This window comes from Hypanus sabinus, chromosome 16, assembly GCF_030144855.1.
Source record: "Hypanus sabinus isolate sHypSab1 chromosome 16, sHypSab1.hap1, whole genome shotgun sequence".
Lineage (NCBI taxonomy): Eukaryota > Metazoa > Chordata > Chondrichthyes > Myliobatiformes > Dasyatidae > Hypanus > Hypanus sabinus.
The window spans coordinates 8,277,859-8,303,197 of record NC_082721.1 but is presented as its reverse complement, the minus strand read 5'-3'; the positions used below and the strand labels follow the sequence as shown (position 1 = coordinate 8,303,197).

Here is a 25,339-nt window from a genome sequence, read left to right as displayed (position 1 = left end):
AGTGGAGAAACTGTCGCTGCTTGGCCTTAACACTGCCATGTGTCACTGGATTTTGGATTTCTTGACAGAGAGACCACAGTCAGTCCGTGTTGGCAGGAACAAGTCTGACTCCATCACACTGAGCACTGGATCCCCACAAGGCTGTGTGCTTAGCCCTTTGCTGTTTACACTGCTAACACATGACTGTGCAGCCAGATTCAAAGAGAACCTGATCATTAAATTTGCTGATGATACGACAGTGGTGGGGCTCATCAGCAAAAATGATGAAACAATGTACAGGGAGGAGGTCAAACACCTAGAGAGCTGGTGCAGTGACAACAACTTGATGCTTAATGTCACCAAAACCAAGGAGATGATTGTCGATTTCAGACGGTCTCAGCCTGAGCACACACCCCTCAGCATCAGCGGCTCCACAGTGGAGAGAGCGGAAAACATCAAGTTCCTTGGGGTGCAGACCTCGGACAATCTCACCTGGTCCAGGAACACCACTGGGATTGTGAAACGAGCCCAGCAGAGATTGCACTTTCTGAGGAAGCTTAAACAAGCATCACTCCCCACTAACATCTTAACTACATTCTACAGGGGCATGGTTGAGAGTGTGCTGACCTTTTGCATCACAACCTGGTACTCCAGCTGCAGTGCTGCCAACAAAAAAAGCCTTGCAGAGGGTGGTTAGGGGAGCAGAGAAGGTTATTGGCGTCTCCCTACCTTCTGTCTGATGCACCATCAATAACTCACTCTGAGACGTAAGGCGAGATATCGGCTTTCATTGACTGGAAGAAGGAACCAGCAGTGAGTGACCACCATACTACATCCTGGAGACTGAGAGGCCGGGCTCAGGCCTTGATCACCTTTATACCGGGGACTGTGGGAGAAGCCACAGGAGCAGTCAGCAGGGGGTGTGTCCAGACAGGTATATGTAGTTCACCACACTGTCCAAGACCTCTTTCAGAGTTGATGCCTCCAGAAGACATGGTACATCATTAAAGACCCCTCACACCCTCTCCATGAACTGTTGGTACTTCTGCCATCAGGTAAACGTTACAGAAGCATGAAAACTAAAACCACAAGGCTACTAAACAGCTTCCTCCCACAGGCAGTCAGGCTGCTAAATAGCTGCTCTACCTGACTCTGCTTTGGACACTTTTAACTTGCACTGGATACTTAAAACTTGATTTTAACTGGCATGTGGCTGTTGTGTTTTACTATTTATTGTTGTGTTTATTATTTAGTGTTGCGTTTGTTATGTTATGATTGCACTGCTCCTGGGAAACGCTGTCTCATTCTGCCCTGCAGAGCTGATGTACGGTTGGAATGACAATGAAGTTTTTGAATCTTGAATCTTGAATCTTGGTGTGGTAAGGAGATTCAAATTCAAGACAAATATTGTGCAGGTGGTGTTGCATTGTGCATGGAATGTGCTTGCAAACTATGTAACAGCCACAAGATGCTGAAGGAACTTGGCAGGTCAGGCAGCATCTATAGTGTGGAATGAAGAGTCAGCATTTTGGGCCGAGACCCTAGATCTAGATTTGGTTCTGTTTTACCTTGGTGTGAGCTGCTTAACTGCCTGATGATTGTTCCTTCACATCAATGATTTAGATGAAGGCATTGAGAATAACATCAGCAAATTTGCTGATGATACTAAGCTGGGTGGCAGTGTGACATGTGATGAGGATGTTAGGAGAATTCAGGGTGACTTGGGTAGGCTGGGTGAGTGGGCAGATACTTGGCAGATGACGTTTAACGTGAATAAGTGTGAGGTTATCCATTTTGGGAGTAAGAACAGGAAGGCAGTTTATTATCTGAATGGTGTAAAGTTAGGTAAGGGAGAAATACAAAGAGATCTCGGAGTCCTTGTTCATCAGTCACTGAAGGTGAATGAGCAAGTGCAGCAGGCAGTGAAGAAGGCTAATGGAATGTTGGCCTTTATTACAAAGGGAATTGAGTACAAGAGCAAGGAAATCCTCTTGCATTTGTACAGAGCCCTGGTGAGACCATACCTGGAGTATTGTGTACAGTTTTGCTCTCCAGGGTTAAGGAAGGACATCCTGGCCGTAGAGGAAGTGCAGCGTAGATTCACGAGGTTAATTCCTGGGATGTCAGGACTGTCTTACACAGAGAGGTTAGAGAGACTGGGATTGTACACGTTGGAATTAAGGAGATTGAGAGGGGATCTGATTGAAACATATAAGATTATTAAGGGATTGGACAAGATAGAGGCAGGAAATATGTTCCAGATGCTGGGAGAGTCCAGTACCAGAGGGCATTGTTTGAGAATAAGGGGTAGGTCATTTAGGACAGAGTTAAGGAAAAACTTCTTCTCCCAGAGAGTTGTGGGGGTCTGGAATGCACTGCCTCGGAAGGTAGTGGAGGCCAATTCTCTGGATGCTTTCAAGAAGGAGCTAGATAGGTATCTTGTGGATAGGGGAATCAAGGGATATGGGGACAAGGCAGGAACCGGGTATTGATAGTAGATGATCAGCCATGATCTCAGAATGGCAGTGCAGGCTCGAAGGGCTGAATGGTCTACTTCTGCACCTATTGTCTATTGTCTATTGTCTATAAATCAAAATTGTACAAGGAACAACTTCAAAGCCAATACAAAGCATTTATGTTGAAGGGACTGTGACCAAACTTAGACCCTAAGACATAAGAGCAGAACTAGGCCATTCAGCCCATAGAGTCTGCGCCACCATTTTATCATGACTAATTTGTTTTCCCTCTCAACTCCATTCTCCTGCCTTTTCCCCATAACTTTTGACACCCTGACCAATCAAGAACTTCTCAACATCTGCTTTAAATATACTCAATGACTTGGCCTCCACAACCATCTATGGTAATGAATTCCAGAGATTCACTGCCTCTGGCTAAAGAAATCCCCCCCTCATCTCTGCTCTAAAGTCACATTCTTGTATTCTGAGGTTGTGCCCTTTGGTCTTAGAAACCCCCTTGTGTAAACTTATTTTAAACCAGAGCCCCCTTTTATACAGGGCTCCGGTGTCTAATTAGTAATGCTGGCAGTATCCTAATTCTTCGTTCAAGGGAATTTCCTGTAGCACAACGTTTTGGCAGATGATTTTGTAAATCTGATTTGCATCTGTTGTTTGTTATATTTCTGAAAATTTATAGTTGACATGAACCCTGCTTCTTTCCAAGAGAAACTGTCTGTTTTGAGGATAGTTGTGAGATCAGGAGATGATATTCTTCAGAACAAAACAGTGAAACTCAAAGCATCAGAGTGAGAGGTCCTGCCTTACGGGTGGGAGGACAACTGGTGCAGTAGATAGATCTGGTGCCTCATGATTCCAGTGACACAGTTTTAGTCGTGGACTTGGGTGTTGTCCTCATGGAGTTTACATAGAACATAGCATATAGAACATAGAATAAAAAGGTGGGGAGATGGGAAGGAGGAGGGGCACCAGGGGAGGTGATAGACAGGTGAGAAGAGAGCAGAAGCCAGAGTGGGGAATAGAAGAAGGGGGAGAGAAACACTTTTTTTACCAAGCGGAGAAATCAATATTCATGCTGTCAGGTTCTCCTTCCCCTCCCCCACCTCCTTTTTCTGTCATCTTCCCCAATCCTTTCCAGTCCTGATGAAGTGTCTTGGCCTGAAACATAAATTGTTTATTCATTTCCACAGATGCTGCCTGACCTGCTGATTCCTCCATTGTTTTGTGTGCATTGCCTGGATTTCGAGCATCTGCAGAATCTCTAGTGTCTATGACTGCCTGTTTTGAGATGACGTTTCAGTGTCTAATGCTGGTAATGCTGATATGCTAGTATAAGACCATAAGACATAGGAGCAGAATTAGCCCATTCGGCTCAGCTATTCCATCAAGACGGATTTATTTTCCCTTTCAACCCCATTCTCCTGCCTTCTCCCCATGACCTTGTGTGAGTTGTGTGAGACACATATGATAGGTCGTTTGGAGGCTGTGAAGTGTCTCTGACGTAAGCAAGTTCCAAGAAGTCTCAAAGAGAAGCTGGTAGGAAGGTGAGAGAGGAGCTGCTGGGCGACAGGGAAATGAGAGTAGATGGGAGACAAAAAAAAAATCTCCTGAGGGATCTCATCACATCAGATGACATCTGCTTATGATGCTTCTTGATTCATTGAGTTCCTCCAGCCCTTCGTTGCTCCAGACTCCAACGTCTGCACTCTCCTGTGTCTCCAGAAGGAGGATAGCAACGGGATTGCTCTGTGGGGAGAGGACATGGTTCTGATGGGTTGAATGGCCTCATAAGTAGGTGACCGCAACAGTAAAATTATCCACTGAGGAATCTTGAAAGAGCTTTTCAGGAAGAAACAGGAAGCTAAAATTAATATCAAATATCAAGGAAATATATTATTAATAAAGACAGAAAATGCTGTAAATAGTCAGGAGGAGTTTGTGGAAAGAGCAACAGAGTTCAGAACTTTGATCCGAAGCATAGAAAATAGAACAGTACAACATGGGAGAGGCCACTCGGCCCACAATGTCATGCCAATTTTCATGCAAGTTTATACAGGATCAGGATCAGAATCAGAATCAGATTCAGGATCAGGATCAGGATCTGAATCTGAATCAGAATCTGAATCTGAATCTGAATTAGACTCAGAATCAGATTTATTATCATTGACATATGTCGCAAAATTGCAGTGCAGAGCATACAGAAATAAAATTATTGTAAGTTATTATAAGAGATATAACAATATAATTAAGTCATGCAAAATAGTGAGGAAGTGTTCACGGGTTCATGGACTGTTTATAAATCTGATGGCAGAGGGGAAGAAGCCGTTGCTAAAACATCGAGTGTGTGTCTTCAGGCTCCTGTGCATCCTCGATGACAGTGATAAGAAGAGGACATGTCCTGGGAGGAGAGGGTCCTTAATGACGGGGACCCAATAAGGTTGATGAACTGTGGCTCCAAAAAGCGGTGCGATATGCAAAGGTAATTTCCAGTGAAATAGAGAGGTAAGACATTAGAGGATTTTGTTGGTGTGTAAAGGGAAATTTCATTAATGAGGAGTCACTGTTGAAGGAAATATCCACTTAGAGGATATTTAAGATTTTGAAGATTGGAATGTGTTGCCTTAGGGAAGGGTTGAGACAGGGAAAAACAAGCATTTAACTCTGGAATGCTGAAGTGGAATGTCAGTGAATAGATGTGTGACTTTGTAGAATTGTCAATTTTGATGGCAATAGAACCAAACTGGCAGATTGGAAATTGTATGCAAAAAAGGGGCACTATGTATGCAGCAATTAAAATCTTCCATCCAACCAAAAAGAACTTCCTACTACACAAATATTGCAGGTTTAAAAATCAAATCTAAGTCTAATCTCTTTTTAACCTCTGACCTCACTCTCACTATTCTTTCATTCTCCTCCTGCCCTTTCCTCACTCGTGTTCTCCCTATCATTGGTATCCCTCCTTTTCCACAACCTTTTCCTGCCGCTTTCCTCTCCAAAGATAGATCATATCAGAATCAGGTTTAATATCACTGGCATAAGTCATGAAACTTGCTGTCTTTGCAGCAGCAGTATATAACAATACATAATAATAAAAACTGCAATTGCACTAAGTACATAGAGGTAAGTGTATAGAGGCAAAATAAAAGTAGTGAGGCAGAGTTCATGAGTTCAATGTCTATTCAGGAATCTGATGGCAGAGGGAGAAGAAGCTGTTCCTGAATCGTTGAGTGGGTGCCTTCAGATTCCTGTACCTTCTCCCTGATGGTAGCAATGAGAACAAGGTATATCCTAGGTGATGGGCGTCCTTAATGACGCCTTTCTGAGGCATTGCTCCTTAAAGATGTCCTGGATGCTATGGAAGCCAGTACCCATGAGGAGTTGACTGTCAGAACTTTCTGCGGCTTTTTTTGATCTTTTGCAGTAACACTTCCTGATGCACCATCAATAACTCACTCTGAGACGTAAAGGCGAGATATCGGCTTTTATTGACTGGAAGAAGGAACAAGCAGTGGTTGACCACCATACTACATCCTGGAGACTGAGAGGCCGGGCTCAGACCTCAATTGCCTTTATACAGGGGTCTGTGGGAGGAGCCACAGGAGCAGTCAGCAGGGGGCATGTCCAGACAGGTATATGTAGTTCACCACACTCCCACCGCCCCACCCCTACCATTGAGGGCATTACAAGGGGCAATGTCTCATGAAGGAGACATCGATTATCAGGGATTCGGCCATCTATTTTGAGCTCTCTTTCGATGCTGCTCAGGCTAAAGGTCGGAAGTCTGAAGACCCACACCTTAAGGTTCAATAACAGAGACTGCAGAAGGTTGCAGTCTCAGCCTGCTCCACAAGTCTCCCACCATCGAAGACATCTTCAAAAGATGGTGTCTCAAAAAGGCAGCATCCATCATTAAAAGACCCTTACCATTTGGGAAATACCCTCTTCCCAGGACGTGCAGGATATACAGAAAATTGAATCAATGTCTTTCACATCTTTTTTTTGTCTTGAATGTGATTCTGGAACCTATGCAGTTTGGAGATAGTTTGGGTGTTCCAGCACTCTGCAGACTCTGAGTGCATTCCGGGAGGCAGGGGCAGCAAGTGTGAACCTTGTGGTGAGGAGACTGCGGGACAGGGCAGCTGCCGACGTTCGTCTCCATTTCGCAGATTAAAGCTTCCATTGTTTGCTGATTAAGGTGATGAGGCAGATTGAAACATCGAGGCGACTGCGGAGGGCGAATGCTGGCTGCCTGTCTTTTGATCGCTGGTGGGTTCGCTCTGCTGCCGGAGAGGGGAGAGGTTGGTGACGTGCCTGGAGAATGCTACTGAAATTTTCTGCGTTTGGATATGGATGTGGGTATGGACTTGGACTATGGACTATGGACCTTTTTGCAGTGTTACTTTTTTTTATATATTCTCTGGTTTTCACCCAATCTTTCTTGTTTTTTTGTGTGTGTGCAGGAGAGGGGGATTTGCGGGTCGATGTGCCTGTTCTATTTTTGTAAATTCTTTTGTGCAGGGAGGGCGGATTTGGGGGTTGATGATCGTGCTGCCATTCTTTTCCTTCTTGGTTTCATGGCTATCTGGAGAAGAAGAATTTCAGGATTGTATACTTTGATAATAATTGAATCATTAAACCTTCAAACAACAAAGATGGACAAACAACCAATGTGCAAAAGACAACTGTGTAAATATAAAAAAAACAAAATAATAGTAATGAATAAGCACTAAATATTGAGAACAAAAGTTAGATATGGCCCTTGTGGCTAAAGGGATTGGGGGTATGGAGAGAAGGCAGGTACAGGGTTCTGAGTTGGATGATCAGCCATGATCATACTGAATGGCGGTGCAGGCTCAAAGGGCCGAATGGCCTACTCCTGCACCTATTTTCTATGTTTCTATGTTTCTATAAGATGTAGAATCCTTAAAAGAGAGTCCATAGGCTGTGGAATCAGTTCATCATTGAGTGAAGTTTACCCCTCTGGTTCAGGAGCCTGATGGTTGAGGGTTAATAACTGTTCCTCAACCTGGTGGCTCGGGACTTGAGGCTCCGGTAGTTCCTTCCTATCAGCATGTTTGCAACGTACTGTTTTAGCTAGTTACCCCTGACACTGCTCACAAGGGCATCGGCTACCGACAGCAGCTCCCCAGCATCCTGTGTCCTGGGAGCTCCTGGATGCTCGAAGGTTGATCTCCCCCGTGGCTTCCAAGGGTTAGTGACTGACACCACCTGACTTCATACGCCTTCTAGGTGAAGATCCTTCCGCTCCCAGGGATGAGGTCTTTGGAGCTTCTGTTGGTGTTTCTGTCACTCTGGGTTTATGGGATGAGGTTGCTGGTCCCATGCCCCACCCTGCTCTTTTCACAGCCGGGCTTGGGACCGTCCATGGTGGAATGTACTATGCTGCTCTGCTTAAGGTAAATTTTCATAGTTTGCCGCTTTAAATAATAAACGAACTTGAAAATCCAGCTCAGTTCATTAATTTTTCCGGTGTGGGAACTGATGGATGCTTACTGATGTTCTTTGAGCAGAGTTTTCTGTCAGGCATCTTTGCATGCAAAGCACAGACACCACTGCATCATTTGTAAAGCTAACACTGGGAATTCTTCCCTATCTTTCCTGAATTTGTCTGGAAACTGTCACTGACTTGGGCTGTTCGATAAAAATGGGCTTTCTGATGACTTTCCAATTCTGCAGTGACTGGACGGGATATTTTCCCACGGTGGCCTCACTCTGTGCTTCACAGAAGATGAAGATCAGATTAGAACCCTATGAACTTTTGGGCAGATGCTCTAGCACCCTTTCATGTTGTATGAAGATTGGTCAAACAAGTTCCTGTCAGCTTCACTGTGATTTTGTTGGGAGTGCAAGTCCACAGAGTAAGAGGCTGACTTCTAGGTGAAACAAGAGCCCTTGCAGGACCAAAATTACTTCTGCTTCACACGTGCCCACTTTTTGCACCCAATGCTCAGCTGGTGTCTTCTGAATGCCTGGTGGATGTTTGTAGTGTTACTGTCACTGGGCCATCTACACCAGGTCAGTCCTTTAATTCGACACAGACAGTCTTTCTCAGTTTTATTTAGAGATACAGTACAGAACAGACCAACAGACCGTGCCGCAGATCAACCTCCCCCACCCCCCACATAACCCTTGCCTAATCACGGGACAGGTGTCAAAATGGCTGCTGTGACGCGTCTAGCTTAGTAGTGTAGTGGGTAGTGCTGGTCGCTCTCAATTTCAGCTTCCGCCGCTGGCCAGCAGTCTCATGAAAAGGAGAGCTGAATGTGTAAGTCTCCCCCTGCCAGTGCACAGCCTCTCCAACAGCAAGCCTCATGCAGTGCCTCCTCGCCTGCGACACACGGAAACTGAACTCCTTTCGGATTCAGGCTGAATTACAGAGGATGGGGTGGAGGTCTGGACCCTGCAGACGTAGCACACAGACCCACTGGCGAGTGGACACACCCTGGTGCTCATGAACCAAATCCCTAGCTGTGGGTAAATAGCCCCACTGCCTGTGGGCAGCCTCGGGTAAGATGAAAGCTACGTGGGTAAACCCAGACCGCAAATCCGGAGTGGAGTCCCTAAGGCGGCTGGACGTCATTGAACATCCCTCCGGCAGCTCCTGCAGCCAAGCTGGTGCCAAACGTATCGCTTCATAAGCTTTCCTTTGGACTACACTGGCGAAGCCAAAAGGGAGATCTTGATGATTGGGCATCGCAGGACCATACCTGGTGCCCAGGCTCGTAATAATGATCATCATCACCCATTGTCCTTCAAGACAGATGAATGCCAACCACCAAATACAGACCATTTACAGCCACCAACTGACCTACTAACTGACGTGTCTTTGGACTGTGGGAGAAGTCCGGAGCACCCGGAGAAAACCCGCACGTTCATGGGGAGGATGTACAGACTCCTTACAGACGTTGCCAGAATTGAATTCTGACGGCCCGAGCTGTAACAGCGTTGCACTAACTATTGTGCAACCTACCGTGGCTCTCCAGTCAAGCTCCAACTTACACCCAACCCGAGTGTCAAATCTCAGCAATTCTCAACCAAAGAACGTTTTGCAGGCTGGACCACAGGGTGTATTTAAGGAGGTGGGTAAAATTTTGAACAAAACGCTTATTGAAAGCTGCTGATACAAAAGTGGGGCATATTAATGTTGATCTTATTGGACTATAAAGGACATTTGGTGCTAAATGTATCCTTTCTGGTATAATTTGTATAATTTATGTTTTTCTTCTGTATGTTTTATTTGTGCATGTTATACCAAGCATACCCACACTTTGGTGGCAGGGCAGAGATACGTCTCTGCCAAAGGAGGTGTAAAGCGTTCCTTCCCTCCGCTAGACTGCAGGTCACAATGTGTAGCAGCTGATTAGCCTCCCGATCAGCGTCACGTTTAGCCAAGGGAGCGGGTGGTGGGTGGTCGTATGAGCAGCTGGTGCACATCACAAGTGCTGGTTATGTAACCATTGGTGCCAGAGTATTGATAATGGCTGGGGCCACCCATCTTGGAAAGACAATCCCCAGAGGAAGGCAATGGCAAGCCACCTCTGTAGTAATAATTTGCCACAATCGCCCATGTCATTTGGCACGACACATATTGAACAAACAAACGTGAATGGGATGGAAGCAAGATAAAATGGTAGCATAGTGGTTGGCATGGCACTATTACAGCTCGGAGCATTGAAGTTCAGAGTTCAATTCCGGAGTCCACTGTAAGAAAGCTTGTATATTTTTCACATGAGTTAACACTTCTGTAGAAAATTTTTCCAAGGACAATCATGGTGTAAGAACAAAATCTCCCACATCAGTTGCACTTGTGATTTGTCTGAATGTCTGCGTTCATGACCTGCTTCATATTTCTTCAGCCTTTTCTCCTCGATTGCTGGTATTGTCTTCTTGACAAAGCAGCGCCAACTTTTTCTGTCCAAAGCATCTTTCTCCCTGCTGTTGACATTCATGTCTGTGTTCATCATATGGCACTTGAGCACATCTTTCTGACCACCATGCTTCCTCTTTCCTTCATGTAGCCATGTAGCTGTGGGAGACAGTGCCGATCCAGTGCTGGTCTTGTGGTCCATAGACGTGCCTGCAGGGACTAAACTCTCAGCACAGTCAACACGGAAGTCGATGGACAGCCGACGAAGACCAATATCACTCACATCACATGGCATGGCGCTTAACAGTGATGATGAGGATCCACACTTGAGGTATTGTGTTCAGCTCTGGTCGCCTCATTATATGAAAGCTTTAGGGAGGGATTCAGCCTGAATTGGAGACCATGTCTTATCAGCAGAAGCTGAGCGAGCCAGTGCTTTGCTCTTTGGAGAGAAGGAGGTTGAGAGATGGTGTACAAGTTGATAAAAGGCATAGATCGAGAGGACAGACAGAGTCTTTTTTCCAGGGCTGAAATGGCTGACACAAGGAGGCATAATTCTTAAGTTGATTGGAGGGAAGTATAAGGGATGTCAGAGGTAGTTTCTTTTTACACATAAAGTGGAGAGTGCATGGAACATGTGGCAAGGGGTAGCAGTGGAGACAGATACATTTAGAATATTTAAGAGACTCTTAATTTCATGGGAGGGAGAGGTTAGGTCGATTTTGGAGTAGGTTAAAGGATTGACACATCATGGGTCAAAGGGCCTCTAATGTTCTATGTTCAGATGGGTTAATATTAAAAAGGTCACCTCAGAGAGCATAACTGTTACTGGTATGTGGGGTGTGACAGATGTTCACACTCAGTTTTATTTCATTACTGAGAATTCCTGGCAACTGAGGGGGACAGATTTCAAAGCTCTGCAGTGGTGGAATTATTATGTTGTGAAGTGCAATGAAATGTTTAATCTCAAACTGAGACTAATTATTCATGAAGTACTAAATGCATGAGTTTATATATACATAAATCTAATATAATCAAATCAACATTTAATATTAGAGTCAGAGAGTCATAGATAACGACAGCACAGAAACAGGCCCTTCGGCCCATCTAGTCTGTTCTGCGCGGTCCCATCGACCTGCACCTGGACCATACTCCTCCCATCCATGTACCTATCCAAACTTCTCTTAAACCCACATCCACTACTTCCTCTGGCAGCTCGTTCCACACTCTCAACTGCCCCTGAGTGAAGAAGTTCCCCCTCATATTTCCCTTAAATATTTCACCTTTCCCCCTTAACCCATGACTTTTAGTTCTAGTCTCACCCAGCCTCAGTGAAAAAATCCTGCTTGCATTTACCCTATCTATACCCCTCCTAATTTTGCCTCCTATCCCTCATTCTCCGAAGCTCTAAGGAATAAAGAGTTAGCCTGTTCACCCTTTCCCTGTTACTCAGGTCCTCAAGTCCTGGCAACGTCCTTGTAAAGTTTCTCTGTACTCTTTCTATCTTATTAATATCTTTCCTGTAGGTATGTGACTAGAACTGCACAGAATACTCCTAAATGGAATTCACAAACATTTTATACAACTTCAACCCAACTTCCCAACTCTTGTACTCCATACTTTGATTTATGAAGGCCAGCATGCCAGGAGCTCTCTTTACAACCCTCCCTACCTGTGACGCTAGCGTGGCAAAACTGCAAACAGAATGCACTTACGTTTTGTAACATGCAAAATATTCCTTGTCACTGCTGTGGTTATGACATGCGTTGCTGATTTTATGACCCAGCTGCAGGAAAACGATTAGCCACAGGAAGTTGGTGTACAAGTCTTGGTCCCTGCCCTGTACCGACAACATGACTGACAGGCAGGGTGTGATAGTCGGGGTCAAGGCTCGCACCAAGTCGTCATATTTCACAAAAATGTTGTTAAATTCAGCTTTATAAGAGGTCATTCCATGCAGTTCATCTTCAAGAGAGCATAGACCACAACTTATTCCGTCTACCACTTCTTTGCCCGTTGTCCTAATCAGTCTCAGCCCTTACGCAGACTCCCTGTTTCCTCAACGCTACCTGCTCTTCCATCTGTTTTCATATTGTCTTCAAATTTGTCTGGACTCCAGTGATAAAGACCATTAGACATAATACACAGGAGCCAAAGCAGGCCATTCAGCCCATCAAATCTGCTTTGCCATTCCATCATGGCTGATTTATTATCCCTCTCAACCCCCATTCTCCAGCTGTCGCCCCGTAACCTTTGACACTCTGACTAACCAGGAACCTATCAATCTCTACTTTAAACATACCCAATGACTTGGCCTTCACAGCCGTCTGTGGCAATGAATTCCACAGGTTCACCACTCTAGAAATTCCTTTTCATCTCTGTTCTAGATGTCCCTCTATTCTTCTGGCCTTACTGTAGATTCACCCGCTACAGGAAAGATCCACTCCACATCCACTCTATCTACACGTTTCAATATTCAATAGGTTTCAATGAGATTACCTCTCATTCTTCTAAACTCCAGTGAGTACAGGACACGATTCCATTACAACGGTAGGGGATAGTGTGTGGAGTTTTGCTCCTTGAAGCAGGGAAGTTTGAGGGCAGACCTGTACAAAAATCTTTATATCAGGTCAATGGGGGGAAACTGTGACAAGAACAGTGGGCGAGGACAGTTAGGATCCAAGTGCTGGAATATCCAAGTCTAGAATGGAGACACGATACAAGACTGAGATGAGGACAGGTTTCTAAACGAGATGCCAGACCAGAACCTAAAGCTGAGCTGATGATTCAGCACTGAACCTAAGTTCAGGAGCTGTTAAAATATTAGAATCTTGGTGCCAAAACATGGCTGCCAAGAAGTGCGGTGGGCCTGAGTCTTCAAAGGGTCTGCACCAGCTATCCATATTCCGGAGAGTTCGAGCGGCTGAATCCCGGAAGCTGGCGTGGTCGCGTGCGTATCGTAAAAGAGATCTGATCTGCACTTTTGGAAGTGTTGGGGATGTACATTTGTGTTTTTTTTAAAAATGGAAATGGATAAACGTTTGATGATTTGAAAAAATAAACAAAGCAACAGTGAACGTTTGGGGAAATGGGACTAGCTGCATCTACAAAGAGGTGATAGATGGTCGATGGGCCTAAAGGCCTACTTCGATGATATAACAGAAGAAAAATGAAGTGTAAACATAAAGTGCTGGAAAGACTCAGCAGGTTTGGCAGGATCTGGGAAGAGAGAAACAGAATTAATGTTTTCAAGTAAATCGTGCTTTGTTGGGGTGGCATGATAGCGGAGTGGTTAGCGTAACATTTTACATCGCCAGTGTCACGGCTCTTGCATCTAACTTACCTACCCGCACTACTCTTTGTCTAACACTATATTTGCATTCTGTGTCCTTTTTGCCTCTCCGACCACCTTGCGTAGCAGTTACCACAACGCTTTACAGTACCAGCGAGCCGAGTTCAATTCTCACCGCTGCTTTCTGTAAGGAGTTTCTACGTTCTCCCCATGACCGCGTGGGTTTCCTCCTGGTGCTCTGCTTTCCTCCCACAGTCCAAAGACTTATGGGTGAGTAGATCACATGGTGTAATTACCATGATGGCATCAGTGAACCACGGCGACGTTCTGCAGGCTACATAGAAAATGAATCCAGGCTTGGATATGGTGCCATATATGTACTTTGATAATAATTCAATCTGAACTTAACTGGCGGCATGGACTTGTTGGGCTGGAAGGGCCCATGCTGTATCTCAAAATAAAAATAAAATAAAAATGTGTGAAAACTATTATAAAATGCAGAGAGAGGTGGAGAGAACAGCAAAGATATCTTAGTCCTGATGAAAGGTCTCATCCTGACGGAGTCCAGAGATTCCTGATGCAGCAGCAAAGTCTAGATGCTGGGGGCTCTTGATGATGGAAGCTGCTTTCAATAGACAATAGGTGCAGGAGTAGGCCATTCGGCCCTTCTAGCCAGCACCACCATTCACTGTGATCATGGCTGATCATACACAATCAGTACCCCGTTCCTGCCCTCTCCCTATATCCCTTGACCCCACTGTCTATAAGAGCTCTATCTAACTCTCTCTTGAATGCATCCAGAGACTTGGCCTCCACTGCCTTCTGCGGCAGAGCATTCCACATATCCACCACTCTCTGGGTGAAAAAGTTTTTCTGCATCTCTGTTCTAAATGGCCTACCCTTTATTCTTAAACAGTGGCCTGGACTCACCCATCAGCGGGAACATGCTTCCTGCCTCCAGTGTGTCCAATCCCTTAATAATCTTATATGTTTCAATCAGATCCCCTCTCATCCTTCTAAATTCCAGTGTATACAAGCCCAGTCGCTCCAATCTTTCAACATATGACAGTCCCACCATTCCAGGAATTAACCTTGTGAACCTACGCTGCACTCCATCAATAGCAAGAATGTCCTTCCTCAAATTTGGAGACCAAAACTGCACACAATACTCCAGGTGGGGTCTCACCAGGGCCCTGTACAGCTGCAGAAGGACCTCTTTACTCCTATACTCAATTCTTCTTGTTATAAAGGCCAGCATGCCATTAGCTTTCTTCACTGCCTGTTGTACCTGCATGCTTGCTTTCATTGACTGATGTACAAGAACACCTAGATCTCATAGTACTTCCCCTTTTCCTAACTTGACTCCATTTAGATAGTAATCTGCCTTCCTGTTCTTGCCACCAAAGTGGATAACCTCACATTTATCCACATTAAACTGCATCTGCCAAACATTTGCCCACTCACCCAACCTGTCCAAGTCACCCTGCATTCTCATAACATCTTCCTGACATTTCACACTGCCACCCAGCTTTGTGTCATCAGCAAATTTGCTAATGTTACTTTTAATCCCTTCATCTAAATCATTAATGTATATTGTAAACAGCTGCGGTCCCAGTACCTAACCTTGCAGTACCCCACTGGTCACAGCCTGCTATTCTGAAAGGGACCCGTTAATCACTACTCTTTGTTTCCTGTCAGCCAGCCAATTTTCAATCCATGTCAGTACTCTGCCCCCAATACCACGTGCCCTAATTTTGCCCACTAATCTCCTATGTGGGACTTTATTAATAGCTTTCTGGAAGCTTTATCAAAAGCTTTCCTGCGACAGTGCTCCGTGTAACTGTGCTCAATGGCGGCTGTTGTGTATTTAATGTTTCAATAATATTTGAGTAATCATGTGTGTGCATATATATATATAAATAAATTCTAAAAAATATGGTAATTGCATGTTATCATATGAGGGGTGATTGATAAGTTCATGGCCTAAGGTAGAAGGAGTCAATTTTAGAAAACCTAGCACATTTATTTTTCAACATAGTCTCCTCCTACACTTACACACTTTGTCCAGCGGTCGTGGAGCATATGGATCTTGGACCTCCAGAAAGTGTCCACAGGTGGGCGATTGATAAATTTGTGATCTCTGGTAGAAGGAGATGAGTTACACAGCTCTCGTTACATGCACATGCAGGTCAACTCTTTGAGCGATTATGCAGAAACTTTGAAGTTAATAACTCATCTCCTTCTACCTTAGGCCACAAACTTATCAATCACCCCTCGTACCACCATGTGATACGTGCACCACCATAACTTAAAGTAAACACGAAGTTATTTATTCCTGACTCCCATGTCTTCCTTTGAATTACTTCAACGTTTTGAAGCTACAAAACACAATGGTGGGGGTGGGGCTTTTGTCTGTGATTGATTCATTCTTCAACCCCATCCCACTCACCTCGCCATACCAGTCATTTCCCCTCAACTCCCTCAGTCTCAAACCAAAACGTGGAGTCTTAACCTCACAATCTACCTCATCGTAATCTTGCATCTTACTGTCTGCTTTTCCGCTGCAGCTGGAACACTTCACTCTGTGGTCCCCCGTGCTACCTCAATGCACTGTTGCGATGAAATCATCACAATCTATCTCGTTATGATTTTGCACCTTAATGTTTACCTGCACTGCACTTTCTCCGTAGCTGTCACACTTTATCCTGGATTGTTATGTCTTACCCTGCTCTGCCTCAATGTCAGTTGCATGACCAGCTTTTCACAGTCTGATGGCACATGATGCAGTGGGAAAAAAACACAACAAAATCGCTCTTTTTCTGCGAAACGGTCATCGTAACTTCTCTTTGAACTTGGAGGCACTGTTGCAAGGTAGTGGGCCCGTCACCCAAGGGAGACCCGAGGTTTGACTGATTTAAGCACTGGGCCAAGATGCAAAGTTGGGGACAGGCCGAATAGACAAGTTGGGATCCAGGCCCCGGAGCGTATCGAAATGACTGAACCAGATAATTGTACGTTAGTTCAGGCACCAGGCCAGATTGAAAAGGACAGGGTGTCGGGGTCCAAGGCGAGGGACAGGCCAGTCCAGCTCACTGCTCCACTCTGTGCTGAACTGAGGGTCTGGGGACAGACTATCTCTCTGTGGACTTCAGTTCAGAACGCTGTTAGCTTGTGTTTATTGCTTGCGTGATTTGGTTTTTTTCTCTCTCTGCACATGGGGAGTTTGACAGTCTTTTTTTAATGCGCTCTTTTCAGTCTTATGACTGCCTGTTAAAAGACAAATCTCAAGGTTGGATAATGTACACATACTTTGATAATAAATGCATTTGAATTTTGAACCAAATAATAAACCAATTCCAATCTCCTTCCTAGCTTATTGCGTTTGTCCCATACTTTCTTTTGTTTACGAAGCGTTACTCCATGAGTGGCAGGAAGAACCGAACACTCGCAGTTCAGAAAGTACTTCAGGAAAATGAAAACACCTCCCACATGGTTTGGCAGAAACATCATCACAACGGCCGGCTCAGAAAGGAGCTTCAGTCTCGGGAGAGAGGGAAACACTTATTTATGATGGCTACGGATTGCTTTACTAAAGACAGCTTCCATTTCACGTATTCCTTTGAGAATGTGGGCCTAGGCTTTATTCCAGCTGCTTTCTTGACTACGTGTGAACTTTAATGATCAGCTTGACGTGGGGTGGAACAGTGGTGTGGAGGTTAGTGCAACACTGTCGTGCCACCAGCTGCACGATCACAGTTCAATTCCTGCTGCCGTCTCTAAGGAGTTTGTACGTTCTCCCCATGACCTCGTGGGTTTCCTCCCTGTGCTGCAGTGGCCTCCCACATTCCAAGGACGCACAGTTAGGGTCAGTGGAATGTTATACTGGTGCTGAAAATGTAGCGACACGTGCAGACAATCCTCGCTGATTTGATTTGACACAAATAACACTTTGCTGTATGTTTCGATGTACGTGTGACAAATAAAACTAATCTTCCGATTTAGTGTCCTGCTTGGTGGCGCAATAATATCAGCGCCGGACTCCAGAGCAAAGGTTCCCGTGTTCGAATCCAAAGCAGGTTGAGTGTCGAGCTAGCAACACGGCCTCGTAAAAACAAGAATAGCTTGCTACGGAAAGACCGTCATGACGGTGCTCCGATAACTCCACTGCTGAGTTACGGGCTATTCTTCTTCTCCTCCTTTCAACCTAATGTATTAAATTGCACTGTACCTTCTCTGTGGCTGCATTCTGTTTTTCTTTTTGCAACCACATTAAACTCACAAATTTCTACAGATGTACTGCGGAGACCATTCTAACTGGCTGCATCACTGTCTGGTATAGGGGTGGTGGGAGGGTGGGGGGAGCTACTGCAAAAATTGAAATAAGCTGCAGCGAGATGTGAACTTTGCTCAGTTACGGGCACTAGCCTCTGTAGCATCAAGGACATCTTCAAGGAGCGATGCCTCAGAAAGGCAACATCCATCATTAAGGCCCCCCTTTGCCCAGGGCATGCCCTTTTCTCATTGTTACCATCAGGAAGGAGGTACAGAAGCCTGAAGACACACACTCAGTGATTCAGGAACAGCTTCTTCCCCTCTGCCATCCAATTTCTGAATGGATGTTGAACATATGAACACTACCTCACTACTTTTTAAAATTGTAACTTTTGCATTACTTATTTACCTATTTGATATACACTTCAATTCACATTTTTCTCTATTAATATGTATTACATTGTATTGCTGCTGCAAAGACAACAAATTTCAGGATATGAGTAAATCTGCAGATGCTGGAAATCCAAGCATACACACAATGCCGGAGGAACTCAGCAGGCCAGTCAGCATCTATGGAAAAGAGCAAACAGTTGATGTTTTGGCCAGGGACCCTTCATGGGGACTTGATGCGATAGCTTGGTCTGAAACGTCAACTGTTCACTCATTTCCACAGATGCTGCCTGGTCTGCTAAATTTCATGACACCAGACATCCCACCTCTCCCGGAAGCTCCAGGAGTCTCCCGCATATTGATAGCGGCTCCCTGATGCCTGCAAATTTTGTACAATATCCCGGAAATCGGATTTTTTTTAGAGGGAGAAGGAAATAGAGAGGGAGAGAGAGAGAGAGAGAGAGAGAGAGAGAGAGAGAGAGAGAGAGAGCAAGAGGGACCATCCTGATTGGTCTCTCTTTGTGCTAAGTAGACCTATCAGTTTTCTCTGTGGGCGGGCTTTACAGTCAACCTCTCTCTCTTTCACTTTCCATCAGATCAGTTTAGTGTCCTGCACAGCCATGGCAGAGTGTTCCAAAAAAAAAAGAAAATATAAAACATACTTCATCCCAGACTACACTAAAATGTACCCCTGCCTAACAGGGGTCAAAAATAATGACAGTGTTGCTCACTGCACTGTTTGCAGCAGTGACTTTTCTATTGCCCGCAGCAGGTTAAAATATAAAAGATATGTTGAGGTGAGTTTAACAGGTGTCATTCATTCATTAGCATAGCTAACCTTAGTTAAACTAGCTGGCTAGCTGCTAAGGAGCTGCTCTGTTGATGTCCTACGTGATGAGGCCAAACTCCCTGTAGACTTGCTTAAAGCTGTAATAGAATAAAAAGAAATTACTCCACGATAATATAAGTACATATTTTAATGTCACATTTTCCGCAGATTTATTGAGCCAAGGGTATTGAGAGAACAGAACATTCGGGAGATAGATGTGAGCATCCCTGAAATTCACCGCCCAGATGAAGAGCTGGGTACCTGGCAAGGAGGCAGTTGCTAAGCGAGGAAGAACAAGAGATCCCCCCCTTACAATACAAAACAGTTCTTCAAAGATGCCAGAACATTCTATGCCCATAAGAAAATAAATCACAGGGTTGTATATGGTGACATATATGTACTTTGATAGTAAATTTACTTTGAACTTTGATGTGCGTATATCTTATCAGATTCTCATTCATCTATTTATCATGTGTACACTGAAACTTACAGTGAAATGCATAACTTTGTGTTATGCATCGGGACCCAGCTTCCGGAGTTCCAATCGACCTTTGGCATCAAGCCCCCAGACTAGACGATCATGGGACCCTAAACCCAGGCAAACACCAGGTGTGCCAACACCGGCCCTTGTGCCTGATGCTCACATGGCCTTCGAGCTCAGGGCAGAAGCCTGGACTGTGTATGTCCTTCATCCCACGTCCACTGAACTGGACAGTGCGGAGCAGAGGCCTAACCTCCAACTCCTCCACATTGCTGGCCCTGGACACCACAGGAAAGTAAGGATTTAGTCACCTTGTTGGATAACTCCTCTGAAAATCTTTCCACATGTTAAGAGCTTCCCTGAAATGATGACATAGAAGTGAGTTGTTGAGATTTTTTACCACCAAGAGAGTATGATTCAGTGACTATTTTTAATATTGAATCTGGCGCAGATTTCAGCAAGGGAGTTTGCACCAGCTAATTAGCTGTGGATTAGCTGAATAGCATGCCAGGTTTATAAGCAATGTCAAAACATGTATCACCAGCCTCCTGCTCACATTCTTGCCATTATATTCCTGTTGTCCTTCAGGATGAATTACTATTACAGTAAATTCTGCACCATTCCATTCAGTTTAGTAAGGAATAATGGTGCATAGCTCCCTGAAGGTGGAATCTCGTGTGGATAGGGTGGTGAAGAGAGCTTTTGGTATGCTGGCCTTTATAAATCAAAGCATTGAGTATAGGAGTTGGGATGTAATGTTATAATTGTACAAGGCATTGGTCAGGCCAAATTTGGAGTATTGTGTACAGTTCTGGTCACTGAATTATAGGAAAGATTTCAAAAAAATAGAGAGAGTACAGAGGAGATTTACTAGAATGTTACCTGGGTTTCAGCACCTAAGTTACAGAGAAAGGTTGAACAAGTTAGGTCTTTATTCTTTGGAGCATAGAAGGTTGAGGGGGGACTTGATAGAGGTATTTAAAATTATGAGGGGGATAGATAGTGTTGACGTGGATAGGCTTTTTCCATTGAGCGTAGGGGAGATTCAAACAAGAGGACATGAGTTGAGAGTTGGGGGCAAAAGTTTAGAGGTAACACAAGGGGAAACTTCTTTACTCAGAGAGTGGTAGCTGTGTGGAATGAGCTTCCAGTAGAAGTGGTAGAGGCAGGTTCCGTATTGTCATTTAAAGTAAAATTGGATAGGTATATGGACAGGAAAGGAATGGAGGGTTATGGGCTGAGTGCGGGCCAGTGGGACTAGGTGAGAGTAAGCGTTCGGCGCGGACTAGAAGGGCTGAGATGGCCTGTTTCCGTGCTATAATTGTTATATGGTTATATATGGTCTGAATTTATGCATTCAGAATATGTACATGTTGGTTGTCCATCATGGCCTGCAGAAACACGAGGCCTGTGCAGGCGAGTTTTTAAAGTGGAAAAGCCATTGCACTGGAACAGTTCCACTCTCTCCACCTCAGAAATCCGGGTCCACTGGTACAAACAAGCGTCACAAACTGGGGTCTTCTTTGTTTGCAGTGGATGGCCATCTATGCCTTGACATGCCCTTCGCCCTCCACGGAGCATTGCAGTACCACCTTCCTGGCCGTCGGATCTCATCCACTCAGTCTGCCGGAGATGACGTCACATGCTAGGACAAGCAAGTGCCCATGTCACTGAGGTATGAAGCCCACTGGCTACCCTCAATAGGTTTAGTTCACCTGTCGCATGCAAACGGCTACTCGGAGCCACAGGTGAGAGCTGAGCATCCGGTGGGGACCAAAAGTGAGTGAACTGCCCCAGCATTGACACGACAATCCCCTTCACCAGAGGACCACCTCTCCCTGGACACCCCAAACACCCCAATATTTATACAATAAACATTAGAATATGGCTCAGTAACATGTAAAAGGCAACATGCAAATAAATTGCCATTTGCGTGATTTATTTTTTGGGCATGGTGGGGTTTGACATTCTGTTGCTGTATGTGTGATTTGTTTTTGCTCAGTGGGGGGTTCTTGTTGCCATTCGAGAGGTTTGATTTTTGTGTGTGGGGCAGGGGTGATGATTTTCTTTGAATGGCTTCCATGGTTTTCTTTTTTGTTTCCTGGATGTCTGGAGAAGACATATCTCAGAATTATATACTGTATACATACTTCGATAACAAGTGTACTTTGAACTGTAATCAAGCTATCTTTGATTATGAAAATTTACTGTTTATTATCACCAGCTTATGAACAAATGGTCAAATGATTCTTGATGCCCAAAGAGTTCTTTAAGTTTTTGCGGATTCTGGAAAGTTTGTGTTTTGCTTACAATAACCTCAAATACAGCCCTGAATTTAAAATCATGGGTGAAAAAGAGATAATAAGCATCTTTAGAGAAAGAATGAAGCCTTTTCCTGTCCTCAGAAGCCCATTCCATTTCTTACGGGAGGAACTTAGCAGGTTAAGCAGCATCTATGGGGGTTGGAGGGAGGGGAGAAATTAGTTGTCAATGTTTCGGGTTGAAACCCTTCATTTGGACTGAGAGCTGAGATAGCCAGTAAAGAAGGAAGGGGAGTGTTGAGAAAGGAGTTCATGGCTATTTCTTACAGTTCCTCGTTTTGCTGGTAACTACATAAAGGTCTAATAGCTGTCCACCGCCGACTTTCAGTCTTTCATCAGCAGCCTGTCTCCCTTTGACTCCATCCATCTAGAGGCACAGCAGACATGACCACACACCCAAAATGCTGGAGGAACTCAGTAGGTCAGGCAGCATTTATGGAACTGAACAAACAGTTGATGTTTTGGGCTGAGACCCTTCATCAGGACTGGAAGAGAATGGGGAAGATGCCATAATAAAAAGTTTGGTGGGTGGAAGAGGGGAGGGAGGATATCTAGAAGGTGATAGGTGAAGCCAGGTAGGTGGGAAAGGCAAGGGGCTGGAGAGCAAGGAGTCTTTTAGGAGAGGGGAATGGACCATTGGAGAAAGAGGAGAAGGAGGGAAGTTGTAGAAACACAGAAAAATTACAGCACAATACAGGCTCTTCAGCCCACAATGCTGTGCCGAACATGTACTTACTTTAGAAATTACCTAGGGTTACCCATAGCCCTCTATTTTTCTAAGCTCCATGTACCTATCCAGGAGTCTCTTAAAACACCCTATCATATCCTCCTCCACCACCGTTGCCGGCAGCCCATTCCAAGCACTCACCACTCTCTGTGTAAAAAACTTAACCCTGACATCTCTGTACCAATTACCAAGCACCTTAAAACTATGCCCTCTCATGTTAGCCATTTCAGCCCTGGGAAAAAGCCTCTGACTATCCACACGATCAATGGCTCTCATCATCTTATACATCTCTATCAGGTCACCTCTCATCCTCCGTCACTCCAAGGAGAAAAGGCCAAGTTTACTCAGCTGATTCTCATAAGGCATGCTCCCCAATCCACGCAACATCCTTGTAAGTCTTCTCTGCACCCTTTCTATAGTTTCCACATCCTTCCTGTAGTGAGGCGACCAGAACTGAGCACAGTACTCCAAGTAGGATCTGACCAGGGTCCTATGAAGCTGTAATGTTGCTTCTCGGCTCTTGAACTGAATTCCACGGTTGATGAATGCCAATGAACCATATGCCTTCTTAACCACAGAGTCAACCTGCGCAGCTGCTTTGAGTGTCCTATGGACTCGGAACCCAAGATCCCTCTGATCCTCCACAGCCAAGAGTCTTGCCATTAATACTATATTCTGCCACCATATTTGACCTGTTAAAATGAACCACCTCACACTTATCTGGGTTGAACTCCATCTGCCACTTCTCAGTCCAGTTTTGCATCCTATCAATGTCCCGCTGTAACCTCTGACAGTCCTCCACACTATCCACAACACCTCCAACCTTTGTGTCATCAGCAAATTTACGAACCCATCCCTTCATTTCCTCATCCAGGTCGTTTATAAAAATCACAAACAGAAGGAGTCGATGAACAGATTCCTGAGGCACAGCACTGGTCACCGACCTCCATGCAGAATATGACCTGTCTACAACCACTCTTTGCCTTCTGTGGGCAAGCCAATTCTTGATCCACAAAACAAGGTCCCCTGGGATCCCATGCCTCCTTACTTTCTCAATAAGCCTTACATGGGGTACCTTATCAAATGCCTTGCTGAAATCCATACACGCTACATCTACTACTCTACCTTCATCAATGTGTTTAGTCACATCCTCAAAAAATTAAATCAGGCTCATAACGTATGACCTACCTTTGACAAAGCCGTGCTGACTATTCCTAACAATATTATACCTCTCCGAATGTTCATAAATCCTGTCTCTCAGGATCGTCTTCATCAACTTATCAACCACTGAAGTAAGACTCACTGGTCTATAATTTCTCGGGCTATCTCTACTCCCTTTCTTGAATAAGGGAACAACATCTGCAACCCCTCAATCCTCTGGAACCTCTCCCATCCCCACTGATGATGCAAAGGTCATCACCAGAGGCTCAGCAATTTCCCCGCTTGCCTCCCATAGTAGCCTGGGGTAGATCTTGTCCGGTCCCGGTGACTTATCCAACTTGATGCTTTCCAAAAGCTCCAGCACATCTTCTTTCTTAATGTCTATTATGCTCAAGCTTTTCAGTCCGCTGTAAGTCATCCCTAGGTCCTTTTCCATAGTGAATACTGAAGCAAAGTATTCATTAAGTACCTCTGTTATCTCCTCCGGTTTCATACACACTTTTCCACTGTCACACTTGATTGGTCCTATTCTCTTGCTCTTCACATACTTGTAGAATACCTTGAGGTTTTCCTTAATCCTGCTCACCAAGGCCTTCTCATGGCCCTTTCTGACTCTCCTAATTTCATTCTTAAGTTCCTTCCTACTTGCAGGAAGGTCAGGAGAAGAGGTAAGAGCCCAGAGTGGGGAATAGAACAACAGGGGAGGGGGAGGCAATTTTTTTTAACTGGAAGGAGAAATCGATATTCATGCCAACAGGTTGGAGACTATCCAGATGGATTAAAAGGTATTGCTGCTGCACCCTGAGGGTGGCCTCTTTGTGGCACAAGAGGAGGCCATTGACTGATGTTGGAAGAGGAATGGGAACCGGAAACAAAATGTATGGCCATTGGGAAGTTCTGCTTTAGGCGGATAGAGTGCAGGTGCTCAATGAAGCAGTTCCCCCAATTTACAAGAGGTCTCACCAACATGGAGGCTGGATTGGAAGCGCCAGACTCCATAGGCAAGCTTGTATAATTTATGCATTCTTTGATAATAAATGTTATTTGAATCTTTGAATGGCGACCCCAGCAGAGTTACAGGTGAAGTGTTGCCTCACCTGGAGAGACTGTTTGGGACCCTGAAGGTGTGGTCTTCACTGCATCCTAGACCAAGAGAAAACCAGAGAGTCACAGTTACCATCGTAAATCTTTTGACCTCTCCAAATCACCTGACCTCATCAACTGAAAATATAGAAATTAATTTCTGTTGGCGTCACAGGTAGACAGGGTCATTAAGAAAGCTTTTGGCCTTCACAAATCAAAGTATTGAGTACAGGAGATGGGATATTATGTTGAAGTTGGATAAGGCTTCGGTGAGGCCTAATTTGGAGTATTGTGTGCAGTTTTGGTCACCTACCTACAGGAAAGATATCAATAAGATTTGTAGATCTTATAGAAACATATAAAATTATGAAGGATAGATAAGATAGAGGCAGGGAAGTTGTTTCCACTGGTAGGTGAGACTAGAACTAGGGGACATAACCTC

General features: G+C 44.7%; 1 long non-coding RNA gene across 1 annotated transcript; it reads right to left on the bottom strand.

Annotated features, from left to right (window-relative positions):
- Window positions 1-751: 751 nt before the first annotated feature.
- On the bottom strand, window positions 752-24,950 carry LOC132405978 (uncharacterized). Its single transcript, XR_009516021.1, has 3 exons — window positions 24,912-24,950; window positions 19,134-19,222; window positions 752-865 (listed from the first exon to the last, which is right to left on the bottom strand). It is a non-coding gene; the product is annotated as an uncharacterized LOC132405978 (long non-coding RNA).
- Window positions 24,951-25,339: the final 389 nt, after the last annotated feature.